The sequence below is a fragment of the Falco naumanni genome, chromosome 4, assembly GCF_017639655.2.
Source record: "Falco naumanni isolate bFalNau1 chromosome 4, bFalNau1.pat, whole genome shotgun sequence".
In the NCBI taxonomy this organism is placed as follows: domain Eukaryota; kingdom Metazoa; phylum Chordata; class Aves; order Falconiformes; family Falconidae; genus Falco; species Falco naumanni.
This window is the reverse complement of record NC_054057.1, coordinates 34,277,829-34,298,036: the sequence shown is the minus strand read 5'-3', so window position 1 is coordinate 34,298,036 and position 20,208 is coordinate 34,277,829. Positions and strand designations below refer to the sequence as shown.

Genomic DNA, 20,208 nt, shown 5'->3' with positions numbered 1-20,208 from the left:
GCACTTAGGTATCTCTTTGAAGCAAGATGTTGACCTCTCATTTGCAGGATGGTGTAGCATTGCTGTGCTGTTATGGAGTGAAGAGAGCTCTCACTTGCATTATCTCTGAGGGTTTTGCATACTGGGCACAGCAGCCTTCAACACTAACTTTTTGCATGAAAGTACTCTGTGCCCTTTCTGTTGACACTGAGCTCCTGCTTTTGAGGCAAATCCTTCAAACACTCAGCTACTATGTGAGTACCATCCACTGCCATGGCTTTTCACACAACTCAAAGCAATCTAAATAAGTTGAGTTTGGTCAGAGTATGACTAGAAATCTAGGCTCCTCTGAGGTCTCAGACATTAGCACATCTTTCTGAGTTGTTAATGAGAGGTGACTTATCTAGGCAGCCAGCTCAGTAAAGATGCCTCTGAGCTTCCTCAGTTACGTATTGGTTTTTCCAATTTCCACAATTGCTTCCCTGATTTTAGTAACTTAATTTTTATCTATGTTGTATTTTGGGTTTGAAGGAACCCTTCCCGTGGTCCTTCAAAGGCCCATGTTCCAGCTATCCCATAGTGTCAAGGATGAGACATGACAACTATGAATAGAGAGTTCTCAGAGACTTAGGCAAAAACTGGCATGTTTTTTTGCATCAGTACTGAAGCTCTGGCTCCGCCCTGCTGTTCTGCAGTGAATGGTGGAGAAGAGCCGGAGCATGAAGGAGGCTGAGCTACAGAGAGAAGGCTGAGCTGCAGAGACTTACATTTACTGGTATTGCTGTCACAAGGAATTGGTGGGGTGGTGGAACCTCTTCCACCAACAAAGAGTACTGCCTGGTGTATTCCAGCTTGTCCTTCTGCAGCAGCAGCATGTAGCTTGGCTTTCCAGGGCTCTGCCATTGACAAAGTAGATAGAGGGGTAATGGCTGGTTTTGTTGTTTCTGCCAGTCTGTTGACCTAAACAAATGCCTACTTGGCTTTTACCTAAAGCAAGACTGCCTTTGACATAGTAACACATTTACTGAGCTGAAAATGCAAATGTGTCCAAAATGTGGTTGTTTTGGAAGTGAATGCTCACTCTTTAAAAGTATCCCTTGGAATTAGGACCAGTTTGAAAAAAAGTGCTGAAACACTTGCTTTATGACAGCAGCATTTGAGCAAAGCCTTTCTTTTACCGTGTGTGTGGTAATTCTGTTAAAATCTTGTATGGAAAAAATGTATAAATCCATTTCTTTGAAAATCTTCTGAAGCCTGTTTTGACACATCTGAAACACAGGATTTCGACTTTTCACTTTGAAACAATAATTTTTGCTTAGAAATTTATCTTCACATATCAAAAGTATTAAGTTCCATTGATATTTATATTTAAACATTGATTCATGGAGACAATTGGAAATAAAGTTCTGTTTAGGAAAATATTTCAAAATTTTGCTTCCTTGTATCAATTCAGGACAACAGGAAGTTTGAAATCTTGCCATATTTCCCAGGCTGACAAATATAGCTTACTCTTTGCCTGACTTTAGAGTGTAAAATTAAGCATAACCCATTAAGTTTTGGTCCAGTAGTTTAAATATTTAAGCCATTTGAAATGAAGCCACAATTTATTAAAGTGTACAGGCTACTGTGCTGAAGGAAATTGTTTGAAAAATACAAACCAAATGTTTTTCACTTTTTTTCTTGATCAACATGGAGATCTAAACATGGTCAAAGAATGAACCAAACAAAAAGAACAAGAAATCAGCCTTTAGGCCTGATCTTAACAACTCGGATGATGCCTCATTGAGAATAAATCACATTAAGTACTGAAAGTGAAGTTGATATTTTGGAACTAATTCCATTGCTGAGCATTACAACGAGCAGGAAACACCTTTTACATTGCTTGTGCTTCAGTGACCATTTTTTAGTAATTTCTTTCCTGTCCTTTAAAAGGGTTGCATTTGAATGGACATGCTTTTAGCTAAGCAGGATAGGTTTTGTGTCCTGTTTCTTGTTGGATTTCTGTAGGTTTTTTCTGCAGGTTACTCAAGTGACTTGGGACTATCCCTTTTCTATGTCTCTTTTATCTCCTGAGTTTTGGGTGTCATTTAGCTGTTTTCATTCCAATTCAACAAGATTTAGCAGCAACAGTGATAGCCACGTTAGTAACTTACTTCTTACTTCAGTGCATGTGTTGTTTATTTCTGTTTCACCTGCTCTGACTTTATTGTAATAACTAGCAGATACTGTTTAAAGATGTTTTTTTTTCTCTTCAGTGGTTTACAATACCACTATAATATTGAGAATAATTAGCGAGAACTTAGTGGTAGTTGAATAAGATGGATGCTAGAAGTCCATTATTTTTGTAATCTTGTGCTCTTAAAACTTAGTTTTATATCATAGAGATTGTCCATTTCCAGTGGAAATTTCCATGAATTTTATCACAGCCTTTATTTGGTGTCCTACGGTAATTTTGAAAATTGATCCCCCTGTGTATTGAGAGATAGGGTTCACAAGGTCACTTTTCTCATCTAATGCCTTTGAAATCCTCTCTTCTCTTTCTTTCCCTTCCTTCAACTTTTCACTAAATCTGAGAGATGACACTTCAGTCTCTAAGGCAATTAAAGCTGCTTTTGGACCTGCATGTTTGAGGCCTATTCCAAATGAACACTAAGTACAAACCTCATATCTGCAACTGAGGCCAATGGAAAAGAATTGATTTGCCTGTCTTAACTGAAAGGCTCTGTCAGATCAACTGTGAAAACTGAACATTACAGATGTATCTTCTTTCCTTCAAAACAGGGCCATCTTATAGATTCATTTACCATCTGTTGAACGAACTTAGACCATGGGAAGCCAAGGTTCAGATATTTGCTTGCTGTCCTTCCTCAAACACGCATCCTTTACCTCTTGCATCCTTTACCTCTTCATAAAGGGTCTGTTACTGAAGTTTGTCTCCAGTGTCTCCTCTGTTGTAGATTGGGATGCTGGTTTTATATATTGTGTTCTGAGGTGCCCAGTTTGCATTCTGTGGGAATTCTGTGTTCATTTGGACTGTGGTAGGACAGCCAAAAGGTAGGCAGATGCTTAGACTCATGGTGGCTACTTCCTTTTGTAGGCCTGCAATATTAGCAGGATATTAGCAGAAGTACATGAATCAGAAGTGCTCAAGTTGTGGCTTGGTCTAAAGTCCCTCGGCATGGAGGGTTTAGTCTCTTTATGTGTCTTTCTTCAAGTCTTTTTCATAGAAAGAATGAAGTCCCTTCCCTCCATGAAACAGCTTTTGTTTTCCTTATCTTCTATTTTGGTTTTGTTCTTTTTAAACTGTTGTCACTAGCTTATTGCCCTGTTATAAATATAATTGCCCTCTGGAAGCAGTGAGAAACAGCTGAAAAAATTTAATGGGAGCTTATAGCAGGAGGTGTTTTACTACTTCTTAAGAGAGGGAGGCATGGTGATTTAGATAGGGTATGAATAGCTGAGATAAGTGTTGTTTCTCATCTGAAGTACCTGCACAGCTACAAATGTTTTGTTAACTTGTGCTATAAAGAAATCTGGCTACTAGTAGTCAGGGAAAGTTTGGCAAAAGTTATATTTTCCTTGGATAGAGAGTATAAATGTCACAGAGTGTTCTTTAAGTTTGCTGTTGCCACTGCATAAAACCATTTACATTCAAGATTTGTTCCATTACCTGCAGTTAGGATCATCTTTGAAAATATATTTGTTAGCATAACTCTGTAGTGTGCTGAAAGTCAGGTTTATGGATGATGAATAAATGCCCTTGATACAACACTTGTTCCAATTTGTTTAGGTATCAAATCAGTTTGGAAACTTATGTTCCAGATTTGACATAAATATATCTGCAGATATTATAGAAATGATCCTGAACTTATAGTTCCCAGGAGTTGTTTGTGATGCAGCCTATTCTACAAACAGGATTTGGCTATGAAGCATAATTTATTTGGCATAGCAAAGACTTCCATGCATCTTTCACTGTGTTATGCTATTCATTGATAGTGTGAAACATATTATTGATTGCTACAAGGTAGAGTACTGTGCAAGAATAGAAGTTTACAGATTTATTGTAGTATCATGTAGTACATTTATTCCTGGCATAATATCTACTAATCATATATTATTTAGAAGACAAACATTAGTTTATGAGTGTGAAATGATATTGCTTTAGAAGAATGCATATAAATCTTTCTATGGAAGATACTAGCAATTGGTATAAAAGAGATTTCTTCCCATGCATTGTGGAGAAATGATGTTTATCAAGGTTTATTAAGGTTGAAAAATCAACCCTTCAGACTGGTAGGAAATACCGTACTGTGTATATCCTTCCAAAGACCTTCAGTCTTTTCAGTCATTTCAATAAACTGTGGCAGAATGTACTGATATGTTGTAGATGGTCTTCTGTTTGGAATTCCTTCAATGAGATGGCAAAATCAGACTTGTTCAAAGAAAAATAATAATTCAAAATTCAAAATGGACTCACCACATATCAAAATGCTATTCAGATTTTACATATCTTGGCGCGACCTTCAGAGTCATCTCAGTGCTTACAAAAGCTGTCCATGGGTCTACAGACCATGTCAAAATTAATGATATTAAACTCTAAAACTTTAATTGCTAACCATTTTTTCACACTTTCCCCTTATTCTTAGGTAGAGAAAAAGTGAACTGTTCCTGTAGAGGAAAAGGAAACTTGCTTTCTTAGATCTACTAGAAATCTACTGGAAGGAACAAGCCAATTTTGAAGACTGCTGTTGAGGAACTAAATTTGCCAGCACTCTAGTCCAAAACTATATTACACAAAGGCTCTTGTCAAAATGAATACCTTTATATGTGTATTTTTTCACCTGTAATGCCACACTAAGAATTAGTAATTTCTTTTCCAGTAATGGATGAATCAAATTTGATCAGAGTAAAAGAAAAGATATTTGAAACGTAAAAAGTATTAATGAGGAAGACTTTTCAGACAAATAAGTGACTGAAAAAAAGAATGGAGACCAGAACACCTTCTGTGCATGAGCATATATGTATCTGCCTACCTCTACTGCCTACCAGAATAATGAAGTGAATTCACTTTAAGTGCTGGAGATCTTATAATAAGCTGTCTAGAAATAGTGATTTATGGACAAAGTAGTAAACAAGTTTCATATGTATAACAGCGAGGCACTTTCTTGTTCTGATATTTCATGGTAAGTTTGAAACTGACTTTTGCAATGATATGCTCGTGAAGACCACAGCGCTCTCACACAAATACATATCCTTTAGGTAACTAAAATAGTAAAACTGCCAACTAGTATTATAAGAATTTAGCATAAAATGTTTTGAAGTTTCAGCCTATTATTACTGGAAACTATTTTTGGCTTCACAAGTTTTTCTTTAAAGCTTGTTAAAATGAAATCCTCTTTTCCTTCATGTCTAAAAATAAGTATAGGTAAACTGATTTTCTGAAGGTCATGACGAATGACTGAAATCCTTATAAAACCAGGGTTAGTTATAAGAAATTTCAGACTTTGTACAATTTTTGGGTACAAGGATTGCTATGCATTTTGAATACCAAAGATGTTCAGGGCTTAGCTGCATTTCTTTCCTTTACATGAATAATAGTGTTTATTCTTTACAAGGTGAAATTATTGTGCTTTGTCCAGTGGGCTTTGCTCTGACAATAACTATTATAAAGAAGACCCAGGCATTTCCATCCCCTCAGGAGGCATACAGTGTCTGAATAACAGCAAAATGTCCATGGCTTTGCTGCCTGTAGTGGTTAGGGAATAGTCAACAGAAAGCTCATGCAGAGATGGAAGTGAGGGTTGTGTGTACTTAGAGTGGTGCTCTGAAGGTCTTCGTTTATTGTTGCAGAGGGAATGAGGGCTTTAGGGACTGGGAGAAAACGTGCTGAATGAAGATCTACCAGTTAACTTCCTGATAGTGAGTGAGTATACAGGGAGCAGTTCCTATGCAGGACTTAATTACAAGCCTCAAAAAGAGTGTAGCAGGCGTGTTGAAAGCAGGCTGAAATTTTTGGAAGAATTCAGTCTAACAGAGATGGTTAGAAACCATTATAAAAAGAACAAAGTTTAATATGTTTACTTGGATCCATCAATGAATTACTGAATCAATAGATAATGATGTGGCCATACATGCTGTTTACCTGCATTTCTGTTAAGCATTTGGGGCATATCAGAAATAAGCTGATCTGTAATATCACAACATATAGCTTGCATGCTTGAGTCAAAGCTTGAGTCTATGTTGGAGAAGTCAGGAGGAGAAAATACAAGAGGCAAGAAATTTTGGCAAATCTGATTCAGGTTATGGTAGACAACATTATTACAAATGTCATAAAGTATATATACATAAACACACTTTAAGAAAAATCTGACTAAAAATATTTAAATATCTGGATAATTAACTTGATAGAACAAGTATGTGCAGGGTGCCAGTGATCAGGATCAGGATAACCATGATCAGGAAAAATCTGAAATGAAGCCATTTTGGTGCATACATCCATATTTAATCAATGTCTTTGATTAAGCATCAACTACCAGGTTGTGAGATAAAAAACTGTCATCTTAATGAAATCAGTGACTCCAAGATTAAGCCTCAGACACAAACCCACCTGCCTGTACCGCCAAACTGTGACTGGGAAAGAATGTTTAAAAATATTCTAAGTCTCTAAACAACTACTATATGGGCAAAACCTCTAGTTGATCACTCAGGACCAAGGCTAACTGGTGCCCAGAGTGCAGATGACATTTCTAGGAGGTGAAATTTTGGGTTGTAGGTTTCTTCGTTAAGCGTCAGAATTTAAAGATGACTGGAAGGTAACAAAATGCAGGTCGAAAAGAATTAAGTCACGACATGTAAACTTTGTAGAAAGAAGATACAAGGAGCTTTAGTAATGGTAGGGAGGAAGGAATCAGCAATTGGTGAAGAATGTTTTGAATTCAGTTATGAAAATAATCTGCTAGGGGAAAAAACCTAGTCTGGAATAGCAGATATGAACCATGTGCTGGTCTGTAACATTGTTCCCAATGTTTATGCTGTTTTCCAGTACAGATCAAAGAGGTAAGTTAAAATAGGGTTAACACAGAGGAGACTCAGAGGTTTCTTGAACAGCCAGCATTTTCTGGTTAAGCAAAGAAACTGAGAAAAAAGAGGATTGAGTAAGACAGCATTTGGAAAACTTTCTCATGTTATTACATTTCAAGGGATTCAGCTATTGCTGCTTGAAAGATTCTGAAAGTTCTAGGAATCCCATAAAGCACATTTTTGTACCACATCTCAAATGATTTTTTGGAGAGTTGATCAGTCAAAAGGAATTATAAGCTTCTGCTCAGTAGTGACACCTTTTATCCTGCTGCAGAATATAGTGCCAGAAAAAATGTGTGGATTGCCTATCCTTGTTTTTGACACCTATACCTGGTTTTGGTGCCAGCTATTTGTGTTATCTAGGGCTCCTTGATGTCCTGGAGAAGGAAGAGCAAAAGATTACATATATGTCCCATCAGAGAATTTATAACTGTTAGTGTATTAAGCATAGCCAGAAACAAACACAGATTCTCAGAGAAAACTGACAATTAATATTTATTTATACCTAAGTGTGTGGTTTTAAAATTAGCATCTGTGAATAGAAGATAAAGAAATATTTTCACAGTGGAGATCTTTAAGCATTAGATTCTCTCTGTGCAGCACCTGTTTTTTATGTCCAAGATGTATCATGAGCCCTGTAGGTATAAATATGTCTCGTGTTCATGATGAGAGAAAGGGATACTAAAGTGATGTATAAAATGCCTGAGATGCTTGGAAATAAATTGTATTTAGTTCCCAGAACCAATAACCTGTGCAGTAATGCAAAAAGTGAAAGATATCCATTTCACTAAATATTGGTACTGTGAAGATTGCTTGTGAAGTGCTTTTCATAAATGTAATGCAAAATAGGAAGGCACACCAACAGCTCCTTTGGAAAGGTTCATTCCTGCTAAGGAATAAGCAAAAGCAGAATAAGTGGAATAAGCAGAACAGAAACATTTCATTGCAGATACTTGGTTTGGTGTAAGTGGACTGAAAAGATAATGCCCTAAATGGCAGAACAAGATACTGTGTGGGAAGGAGGAGGAATAGTCAAAGTAATTCTCTGATGTTCAAGTTTTAATTTGGAATTGCGTTTGATTCAATGCTTAGAATTGGGTTTGAATTGATGCTTGGAGTGGCAAGACTAAGCCTGTGGTTTGCAGAATTGTAAAATCTATGCTATTACTGAACTGTAATAGAAAAAGGAGCCAAACAGGTGGTTCTCCTCTCAGGTGTACATCAAAACAGTTTAATTTACATTTTGTGCTCCTTCTCATTTAGACTAGTGAGAGTTACAGGAAAACTGGGCTCTAAAAGAGGAATTTGCCATTGGACACCATTTTTGGATTTAGTTCCAGATCAAATACCTAAAAGAGTCTGCATGTCAGCTGGGACTTGAAGTTCCTAGTATATAATCAGCAGGACTTGATTCAGTTGCTTAAACATAGTTATGTATTGCTATTTGAAACAGACTTCTCTGCTGCAATATGTTGGTTCAGAAGAGCTTGGATTTCCCATGTGTCTTATGTCACATTTAGCACATTTGTGCATCTGGATAGCCCAAACCACCAATTTTAGGCAACTGAATTGAGCCTGCAATAACCATGGTTACTTGGACCCTAAAGATGCATGAAGCCAATCAGCAAGAAGATGCCTGGTCTCCCACTGCCTGTTTTCACTACCTCTCACTGACTACAATAGGAGCCTGGACACCTAGTTTGCATGCAGACATATAAAGACATGCATTTTAATCCCATGCTGAATCCTACCCTATGTGACTGGAACAGTGCTTAGGGACTCGGTTCAGTTGCCCACACCGAGATGCCCAGTGCCACTGGAGACATTGTAGGCATCTGTGATATCAGTGTGGTTTTGGCAGAGATGACACAGGACTTGCAGTACACCTATGTCCTTCTGGAGTGGCAGCTAGATGCAAGGCAGGCAACCCTAGGTTGTCCCTATGGCAGTAAATACCTGTTTGTAGGCAAATGAATATAGTTTCATCTGTGAAAATCAGAACAGGTTAGCAAGCACACTAAAAATGATGTGTGTTAGGGAGCGATACAATTCACCCCTCTTCCACCCGTTCCAGAACAAAGCTCGGAGGTTATTAGGATGCTCCAATTCTCCTTTGTAAATGGATCAGTTTTGTTGAAAGATTTAACTGACTTTCAGGTCTATTTTTAAAGGAAGAAAATTAATGTAATAGTAAGAGTACTTTCTAAACGACACAATGTTTAAGTCAATCCAAAAAAAGAACTCTGAAGACAATCACTACAACCGGATTCAGCTCCAGATGAGGTCTGTAAGCAGAGCAGCAAAGGTTCAGTCAGTATCAGGGTTAGAGCCAGGTCTGGATCAGCAGCACCTGCCTGCTGCAAGGGATTCGGAATCAGAATATTTTAAACAGTAGAAGTACTGAGAAAACAGCTGTTCTTAAGGGATTTTCTATTCTCCTGTGCTTAAATCTTGGCAAAAACATGGGTTTGGTTTAATGCAGTCCCAAACGGAAGGAAAAGTAATTTGCTTCCAAGTTGGCACTTGGCTTAGGACCCTAAAGTGAGTTCAGATCTAGGCATTCAAAACTAGTCACCTCGCAGTGCACTGGGCTGTGGACACATTTAAAATTCTGGAACCAGCCAGTTCCTGACTCTACATCATTTTATAAGCAACTAGCATTTATAAGTGTATTTTATAACAATAAAGGATAATGCTAAATTTTTTAAATTGATGTTGCAAAGGCTGAGGCTGTAGCTCATGATTATGACATCATTATATTCAGCAGTGAAACTTTGCTCTGTGTGGGATATAATAGAGGAGAAGTTTGAAACTGTGTCTTAGTCAGTGCCTTAAATTGTGGTCTTGTTTATTTTGTACATGTGGTAAAATTTGCTGCCTTGCCCCAGATCATCAAAGCTCCAAGACATGCTGAAATAAGCATTAATACAGTGTTATCTATAATAACAAAAAAATAAAATCAAAATTGGATAGTGATAACCTTGCATGTGTTAAAACCCACAGTGTTACATTTGCAATGAAGTTTCCACTGATGCCAAGATACAGTATTTTAATGCTATCAAGCTTAAGGAATGTGCAAAGTATCTCTTATCTCTCATTGCTAGGAGAAATGGCATGGCTCTAAGATCTCAGAAGGTGATTGCAGGATATCAAGTATGCAAATTAAAAGGTGGGACACAGGCCAAGTTGAAAAGTCTTCAGAGGTCCCTGCTGTCAGTATGCAACTTCCAGATAAAGTTGAGAGAAATGAAATCCAGTGTTTTCTGTGGCTATAAATCCAAATTTCATCTGATGGCAAGTTTCTTTTATCAGGTGGCTTTAGCGGCTTTCAGACCTTGGTTCAAGGAGAACTGAAATAATCTGTAAATTATGCTGTAGCTATTATGGCTATTTATTCATATGGTAAAAAGACAACATTATTCTGTCAGTAGATCACAGCATTCTAGAAAGGATAAAGAAGACCTTGAAAAAGTGAATATATTTTCAGGAAGAATATTTCTCTTGCTATCCACAATAATCAATTGGCTAATTAATGGCCTATTAAAAAAATACAAAGATTCTATAATATTGATCGTTTGCATAATTAAAACAAAGCAAATTCTAAATATCAACAATTTAAGTGGAAATAGCTTCATTACCATGCGGCAGAGAACATACGCCTACATTGTTGATACCATTTTTCTTGTTTAATCCATGGCAGCTATGCAAACTGGCAGCACTTAACATGATTATGTCAAGATCTCACACAAGTTAGCTCACAGCCAAGGGCTGACATGTAGAGTCAATACGCCAGAGCTAATTATGTTAATGTCAAAAAGTTACCTTTCTTTGTGCGTGATAATGTTTCACATAGATTAAAACATGTTTTTGTACTGTGATTTTTACCTGAAAGATAGCACAAAAGGTCAGCAGTCTTTGATGCAATTTAATTATAATATTGTTGATTATGCATGCCTTGTAATCTGATACTCTGACCAAAGTCAAGTGTGGGATTTGCAAAGAAAGTATGTATTATGACTTTTAATCATCATTTCTACTGAATGATTATGCTTGGGAGGACGAGTGCAGTCTGCATGTTAACCTTTGAAATGCATGCTTCAACTGCATCCATTGTACTTTGATGTTAGTAGTTCACACATTGAGGGCATTATCATATTCTTTTCTGTGAGATTTTGTGTGGTCCATGGCATGGGCATGTAAGGAGGAACAGAGCTCCCAGAGACCCTCTTCCAGACTCCAGGTTCAAACTTTTAACATTTTCTGTAGTAAAAAAAATATGTCCAGGACTTCCAGCTCTCCATTCTGATTTCATAAAATTCTGTTACTGCTAATGGAAGGCATATTGCTCATTTTGCAGTACTTAAACTCCTCTTCTTCTCCTGTGCTACTCAATGATTTTTAAATGATCACAGTTACTTGATACTGAAAGTGTATGGCTTATCTCCCTGGAAATGCAGGGATACAAGTGCATGGGAAGATAAACTTCTGCCTTCATTTGACCAGTTTGCTTCAGTCTTCCTCAAAAATGTACAGCTTTTTGGCTTTCCTTCTCAGAGGGATCATCTCTGGCCAAGATAATCCATAGTCTTTCCTACCTCCTCTATTACCGGGATGTTTGCTAGTATATGAAAATTATAATAGTAAAGAGAATTGATCTGAAAATACATTCAGTGTCCCACAAGTACCTTTCAACATTTTCCGATCATATTTTCGTTGTGAGATGGAAATGCAGTTTCTGTAGGTTCATATAGTGCTAAGTGGCTGATTTCTCCCCTTTTTCTTGCTGTCTGTTCCTAGTGCAGTCACAGTACTAATTTCTTCTAGGAAAACGTCTGTCAGAGGTTAGTCGTATGCATGCTGCCCGTGTCTTTTGCTTGTATTTTTTGTATACATGGTGGAAAGGAATGCATATAAGCATCAACTGGCATGCACGCCTTGAATGTATGCAAGATAACTGGTATTCTGGAAGTACAAATGGCTCTTTATCCCGTGTAAGATTATCAAAACAGATTAATGAACTATTTTTTCTTTCCATGACTGAGAAACCAACTTTTTATCCTGTTTTGATGGATAAATGTTTTGTGGCACAGCTGAATTCTTTAATCCCTCTTTCCTCTCCCACCAAGTACATTTCTTCAGTAATGACAGCTCACAGAAAACCTCTCCAGAGGGATATACAATCTTGGCATCTGTATTTCTTTTTGGAAGCAAGTATTCTGAAGAGCTATCCTTGTTGCCTAATGAACCAAAACCCCAAACCTTGGATTTCATTACAGTTATGATTCCTTAACCCACTAGAGTCTCTCATCAAAATATGGTCCGTTAAGTGAAAGAGACACTGTGTGCCACTCCATTAAAATGTGCTAAGCTAATTTGTTGTCTGACGTGAGATGAAATGAAATATAATTATTCCAGATCTGTTCCTAGTAGACTGTAGCATACATTGTAAACTAGACAAACGCGTAAGACAGTTTGGTATTGTTAGCTCTGGAGGCCCAAATCTGAATGCGTAGGTAAAGTAATGAGTCCAGAGAGGCCCCAGAGAGGCATGGTCTTCTTCTGGGTGAGGAAACTGGAAGTTTCCTGAAGTTTCCTGAAATCTGTCATGGTCCACATTCAGCCAGTGACTTCTGTTGTTTTGAAAAAAAATGGCTTCAGCTTGCATTAGGCCTGGTGCTTGCACAGGTATCCAGGAGGTAAGGCAGCAAGGAACCTTGCTTCACAGACTTGCCCCATTTTACAGACCATGGGTGTAAGTGCAGGCTCTAATTTCTTCCACATGAAAGGACTCTTCCTTGCTAGTCACAATTGGGAGGTCTACAGAATGATTCTTGTGCTTTTGCAAATAGAAAGATCAGGTGAGCTGCAACATGCTTTGAGATAGTAAACAATGTGTTTGCCCCAGGGAAGCTGTCATAAAAGTTAAAGATTGGGAAAGGGAAGAAAATACTTGCAATAGAACGGCTGAGGTGCTTTGGGAATCTGTTATCGAGGGAAAACCCAGTAAAGGTCAGATTTACAAACAGAAAGTCAAGACTTTGAGTATGCAATTAAATACCTAATTTCAATGCAGAATTTCTGTAACTGGGGCATGTAAACTTAACTCATAGGTGGGTGTTCAGCTAGCTACCTACATATAAGCTGTACAAACATATATTTATAGTACCTGAATATGGAAATAAAACTTTTTGCTCTAGACCCTGATTTCATGCAAAGCAAATATGGCTTTGGATTTCTATAATGGCCTAGAACTCAAAATATTCCTCCACTGCTTATCTGAACGGTTCTCTGAAAAGAAATCTGGCAACTTACTTTGTGGATTTCTAGATGCACTAACGATGATGATGATCAAAAGGATGAGACCTTTATACTCAACAGCTTTCCTACCTCATCTGGGAAGGTGATAGCTGAGCATCACACACCATTATTAACATTTTCAATTAACGTCCTCGGTAATTGTGAATCAGTAAGCTGGTTCTATTGTTCTGTGCTATATTGTGCATACTATCTGAATAGTAGGGAAGATGACAAGACAGAGTATGAGGAAAAATGAGAATCAGTGTGGTGTGTGGTATTAAACCATGTCCTTTGGACTTCTGCTTGTCAGAAGTCAGGAAAACATGCTGGACCTCTCTGTCAAGAGTGTTCATGTTGACCCAGGCATCATATGGGTCACTGAATACTTGAATAATTCTTGAATATTTCAGCCCATTTAATTCCTCAAATGCCACTTTAAATGTTGTGTACAGGGTTGATACAGCTGCACAGCTAGTTCTCTTTTTTGTGTGTTCACTCCAAGAATTAATTTGACTCTTCCTGTGACCGAGAACAGTACTTCTGTTTGGCTTAAACACAAAGATTTGGAGGAAGAAGTGCAAACTGGAGAAAAAGTAATGATTTGTAGAAAGCTACAGGAGGTCCGAGTCCCAAATCCAAATGTGACATTGCTTAAAATTACATAAATAGTGTTCCCATGTATTTATCCCAGCTATAACCAATAGCTAATAACAAATTATAGAGGCCCAATGTGATTTACACACAGAGGTTTCTATACAGGACTTTGTGTGAATAAAAATGACTATTATTTCTTTTTCTATCCAAAGAAAGGAATCAATCGAATTCTTGTGGAGAATATAATTTTCTTCCATTTACTTTTAAATAGCATTAGCACAGCAATCAGATTTTGAGATGAAAGATAAATACTTCTGGACCTGGGTCTGAAAATGTACAAAACACTAGACAATAAGGAGAACATTTTGCTATATAGGTGGGTAGCTTCTCAAACTGTTTTGCCTCTAAGTGACCTACTCCATTATTTTGAAACTGTGTTAAATGACCTCTGATTTATTTTTTTTTAAAGATTTAAACATTAAGATTTTATCGTTATTTTAATTACACTTTGAGATCACATTATAATAACACTAACTGACGATTGCTTCTGATGGTGCCATACCTTCCACAGCTGAAATTTCAGAGATTATTGTAAATGTGTAACAGTATGGAGAAAACTAGCTCAGTCAGAATAAAAGGATATGTAATAGCATTAATCCTTAAGCTACGTTTGAAAATACACAGGGAGACCAGTGTCCTGTAATTATAAAAGGCAGCAGTAACAAGGTGACAAAGACAACCCCATGCGGTCATCTCCAGTGTTTAAAAAAGGGAGCCAAATAAATAAGGGCATCCATCCAGTTCTTAGCGGTGGCGGAAGAAACATCTGCCTGTGCGTAGGTGGGCAGGGGAGGGGGCGGCGAGGGCTGGTGGGGACAGCACCGAGGGGACCCGCAGGTGTGGGTTGAGGGGAGGGGTAACAAAGAAGGGAGAGGATGGGTGACACACGGAGAGTATGGGAAGGTCTGGGCACCGGGGCTGGCTGCAACAGCCTCACTTGCTGCACCGCTGTAGCTTCTGGGCTCTGAAAGGTGCATTGTAGACTTCATCCGTCTCATTTTGTAGACGGAAGAAAGATTTCCTTTTTAATCAGGGCACGCTGCAGAAGCCAAGATGAGATCATGGCTTCTGGTTCACGATTTGTATTTTCTAACAGAGAAGGTTATCTTGTTTCTTTCTTGTACTAGCTAGATCAGAGCAACATACATGGCACCACACATATCAAGTGGCTTTAATTATCCTTCTAAAAGAAGAGTGATTAGAAATAAAGCAAGTAAGTTTAAATCTTTGGGCTGCTGCTCAGGTTTCCCCAGTCTTCCACTGGATAGATTCCTCTGACCGCAGTGGGAATTTACCTGAGTTAAAGAATGAATAAGAGCCTTTGGTTATAGCTTTAATTACAGAACAGAGCTACAGGAGAAATCAATGTCATATTCATTTAAATTTGCCATATGGGAGTGTGCTATTGGCCTTGCTCAACCAGTGCCCTGCCTTTGTTAGCTGTGCGGATCTGGGGTGATCTTGCTGATTTTTTTCACTGTTTCCTTACAGGTGGATTGCTACAGTTCCAAGTAACTGCAAGATGTGGCAGCAGCTGCTGCTGTTATTGATAAATGGTGCAGCCAGTTTGACTAGGACACACTGAGGTGCCTTTGAGGTAGTGAAGTAAGAGGATTTAAAGGTGAAGCCATAGATTAAATGATGTGTGAATTACTCAGCCTGCCTGGTTGTGAATGGTTGTGTTAGGTTGATAGCTGTGCTATAATGCATTCACAGCAATGCGTTACTGAAGGCAACGCTGCGTACTGTGAAATGTCTGTGTAAACATCGTATAGCTGCACCTCTTCTTAGGCAGGCCTTAGGGCGATATCTCACCTGCTTCCCTCCCATTTTGGGGTAAAGATTGAGCTTCTTTCTGTTTCTCAGGGGATGGCTTGTTCCCAGGGATGCGCCTGCTTTGGTTTGATCTCCCCTCCTTCCCCCTGGCTCTTTGCTTACTGGGGAGACCTGGGTTTGCTGCCCTTGCTCTTTCCTCTACAAATGGGGTTAAATAAGAGGAAGGCTCTTTCTCCTCTTTATTGCCCTATATACACAGAGCTGTGTTGTATTGTCTCATTGGGATCCTTCCTCCAAATTTCAGACTTTGTTATGGACTTTTGCTGCCCTTTTCCTTTTCTGTCACTTTCAAACTTTCCTCTGTTTTTATGGGTTTGGATCTGAGGGGAAAAAATCAATAAAACATTCAAATAAAAACACAGTGAAAAGGAAAGAAGGAACCACATACAGAGCCCAAGGATGTGCGCCTTTTGGTTGTAATATACTTGAAAGGCCTTTATATTTCTGTGCAAGAGGGAATGATTGCTTTTGAAGGTATATTCAAGGATATTCACAAAAAATGCTTTGTGAATATCAGTGGACGAAGGCTTACATTTATAGTAGTCAATGACAAAAAAAAACTTGACACAGAAACAACTTTTCAGCTTACAAGAGTTACGAAAATGCAGCGCGTTATAAAACATACTGTTACTCTCTGATTCAGAAGATAAGCAGGGAGGAAGCAATTAGCCACGTTGCAAAGGCGAATGTTAGAATTAGCAGTTAGAAAAGAAGACCATGCCATTTTGCTAGAATACCCAACAGGCTGCTTTGTTTGCACTCGGCAAAGCAAAACCTTTTGCTGATATTGTCACATTGTTTTTAGCTGACATTTTGAAGTATGCATCTATGATAAACATGTAGGGGAAATAACCTCTATTGAGGTGACAGCAGATATGATTAGAACATGAGAAATCCAGATCCCTCAGCAGAGAGATGATATTCAGAACAGACTAAGATGCAACTCGACAGGTTGTGGAGAGATTAAGGTTTGCACGACACAAAGCTGCGAGCTGGTTGCACAGCATGATATGGGCTTAAAAAGCAGGCTTTCCTACCTTCCTCCAGGAACCTTCAAATCACTCACCCTGAAAGGAGGCGATTGCTGAGAATTTAGGCAGGGTGCCTCGCATGCCTACGAGGTCACGGCTGACATGTGGTGAAGCAGAGCACTGATGTTGCAGCATATGGTGGCAGACTGAGGCCCAGTGGGCTGAAGAAAAGGAAGTTACGGTGGGCTACCTAAAAACTGTAACACTCAGGGCATTATATTCTGCTGGTAGAAATCAATCTGGCTCATAGACTGATTTACAGAGAGTTTGCCTTGGAGGCATGACAAAATGTACTCGATCCTGCCCTTTTGCACACAGGACATAGATGTTCTGCTGAGTTACTGGGATTGTAGCCTTCACCATGACCTGTGATGCAAGGTACCAAAACATTTGTTGTTAGTATTTCTCTATCATCCTGAATTTAAACATAATCTAATATTTCCCTGCATGGGCTGTTTATACAAGAGATTAAAAATAATCACTGACACTCTTTCTTTGGAAAAAAAAAAAGAAAAAAAAAAAAAGAGTTCTACAGTCGGTACATAGATGTTTTGTACCCCATCTCTTCTTGACTGAAATTTCAGTTGGATGTAAAGTTTTTGTGCAGAAGCAGTTTGGTAGAGACCTGGGATTTTTATTTACTTGTTTCTCAAGTGGTAGAGATATTTTCACCAAAAAGAAATCCTGAGTTTCCATCACTCTTTAAATCTTATTACTCATATCCAAAATGTCTGCAAAAGAAAAAGTATTGCAGCCAGTTGAATTAAACATACTTCAGATAGTGAGAACCAGTAGATTATCAGATGATATATTTATAATCATAGCAATATCTTCTCACTGAAATTATTAGGTCAAATTGCATTTTAAATTTAGGATCCTTTGTTATATTTTGGTTGTCATGACTCTTCACTGCCATCTCCAGATGTCTCAATAATTGGAAATAGAGTAGGGATTTCACATCATTCCTACAGGGGACACAGATGAAAGGATCAAGGCTGAAGGGATAACACATGAAAAGAAGCAGAAGGAATTATTATTGCCAAGTCCAACAAGCGTTCAGAGCAGGGTGTCAGAATGGATTGACTTCAATAAAAAAAAATTGCCCTAGTAACAACTGAGTTAAATGTATGAGTAAGGACATCAGGAATTGGACTATTGTTTGATATTTCCACAATCACTTTGCATGTCAGTCAGCATTAGTGACTGTCTGGGAAGCTAACACTGTCTGAAATAGTTGGGTTGTTAAGTATTGGTAATGGTCTGATTAGCTTTGTTTTGAAGGAGCATTTGGGGTGTAGATTACTGTCTATCCTTGGCTTGTTGACTGCTATGTTCTATGATTTCTTACACTTGTTGCAATCCACTTTGAAGTCTGCTTTAAATACAGATGCTCTGTGGTAGTGTTGCCCTCCTTAACAGCTCTTTAGCACACTCTATCCTCATTCATAACTTATTTAATGGTGAATGGAATACATTAATAACTTAATGATGAATGGAAAGCATCAGTAGGACTGGATGTAGCCTATGAATATATTTTTGTAGGTCTAACAGCATGTTTGGTCTTCTACTGTAACTGATAGTCTGAAATTATTGAAAATTCACTCTTGAACATTATGAGTTTCTTAAGTCAAGTTAATTCTTTATGAGCTGCACACCAGGAGCAGGCAATTCAGTAGATGACATGGAAAATTTTGTTATTTGTGTGAATATGTAACTATAGGGTCTCTATTCTAGTGCAGTTGTGTTCTGATAAGTGACAATGCAAAATTACCACTTTCATAAACATGCTCCCACTCTGCATAAGCCATAGATTTCTTTATAATAATGACATTAAAAGAAGGAAATCTTTCCTAATGGCAAAAGGGAGGGCTTGAAATAGGACAAGTGATATACGATGCCCTGCACTGGGGTTTCCTAAAGCTTGAGCTAGGTTTGCCAAAGTGTTAGCAGTTTATTAAGCTTCTGAACCTTGGCTGCGTATGACTTCAATCCCTTTTTCTTCCCTGCAGCAACCTTTCCTTACATCAGAGGCCACATAGGCCCTTGGCTACCCAACCTACTCTGAGTCAAGAGGTGGGCACAGAGTGCTGAGAAATAACTGTGTCCCCTGACTACCAGTCTTTCCCACAGCATTTGTTGACCTCTTCTGCCTTACCCATTGAATAACCTCTCTGGGTTGTAGGAGCTCTTTGCACTGGCGAAGAGCTGTGTTTAGAGAGAAGGGATGTGACCAAAGCCGAGCTAACAGCCGGGTACTACAACTGGGGCTGCAGCCTGGGAATGGTGAGGAGTCCTACAGCAAGACCAGACCTTTCACTTTAGGCTTCCAGATCAAAGAAATGCAAAAGGAATTTAACTGCACTTTTGTTGTCATATCACAGGTTTTCATGAAGATCACTATGATGGAGCACTTAAGATGCCTTCCTGAAACAGAGTCGTGTGAGCACCCCCAAGTCAGTGCATTAGCTGCAGAAATGAGAGAGCTCTGCCACCAAAGATCATTGCTGTTGAACTTTGAAGAAGCAACAGGCAATATAGTGCCCAGCCACCTAGTAATTTAACTGTGAATCGTAGTACATCTGTCAGCAGCTGATTCTTATTACTGGCAGGAATCAAGAAAAAAACCAAACACTGCCCATCATCAAAACACACTCTTCAGTAGATCTTCTTGTGAATTGAGACATAAGCACCATCCCCTCCCTCATAGCAGGCTTAATTAGTTGGGACAAAAACTACAGTCAGATAATTAGGCAGACCATAAAATAAAGTGTTGTGTGTGCCTTCCTGCTCTTGTTTTCCTGCCAGGTGGGTCAGTTCACAGATGTGAAATGTCTTTTCAGAAGTTACTTATATTCTATTTCCTTTCCTTTTGCAGACATCATCACTTTCTTATTTTAATTGATGCTATTTGAACTGTAGACAGATGTTAATTAGGCAATGATACAAAGCCAACAGGAATTAGATGCCCAAATGCAAACCTGTGTCATAGAGAATGTCTCTCTTCTAGGTGGGCTTAATATATCACAGCTCATGTTTCACCACTGCATTGAAGAATATTTTCTGGGTAATTGACAGGTGGAGAAAGAAGAAAAGGACAGCTGGAGTATTGGACAACATGTCCAAGGAGACATTTTTCTGAGGAAAGCTTTAGGGAAAGAAGCATAACTCATACCTGCTATAATTCAGATTATACAGGCACTCAGACATGCAAGTGTTCAGCTTTGACACATAACAGTGAGGTACACACATGAAAATTTTCATGTATTTTATATAGGAACTATATTTCAAAAGTGTCTGATTTGTTTTTTAAGAATCAAGCACTTTAACAGGC

General features: G+C 38.4%; 1 protein-coding gene across 3 annotated transcripts in view; it reads left to right on the top strand.

Annotated features, from left to right (window-relative positions):
* NXPH1 (neurexophilin 1) overlaps positions 1-20,208 on the top strand; it is a 142,536-nt gene that overhangs the window by 58,277 nt on the left and 64,051 nt on the right. The window lies entirely within an intron of this gene.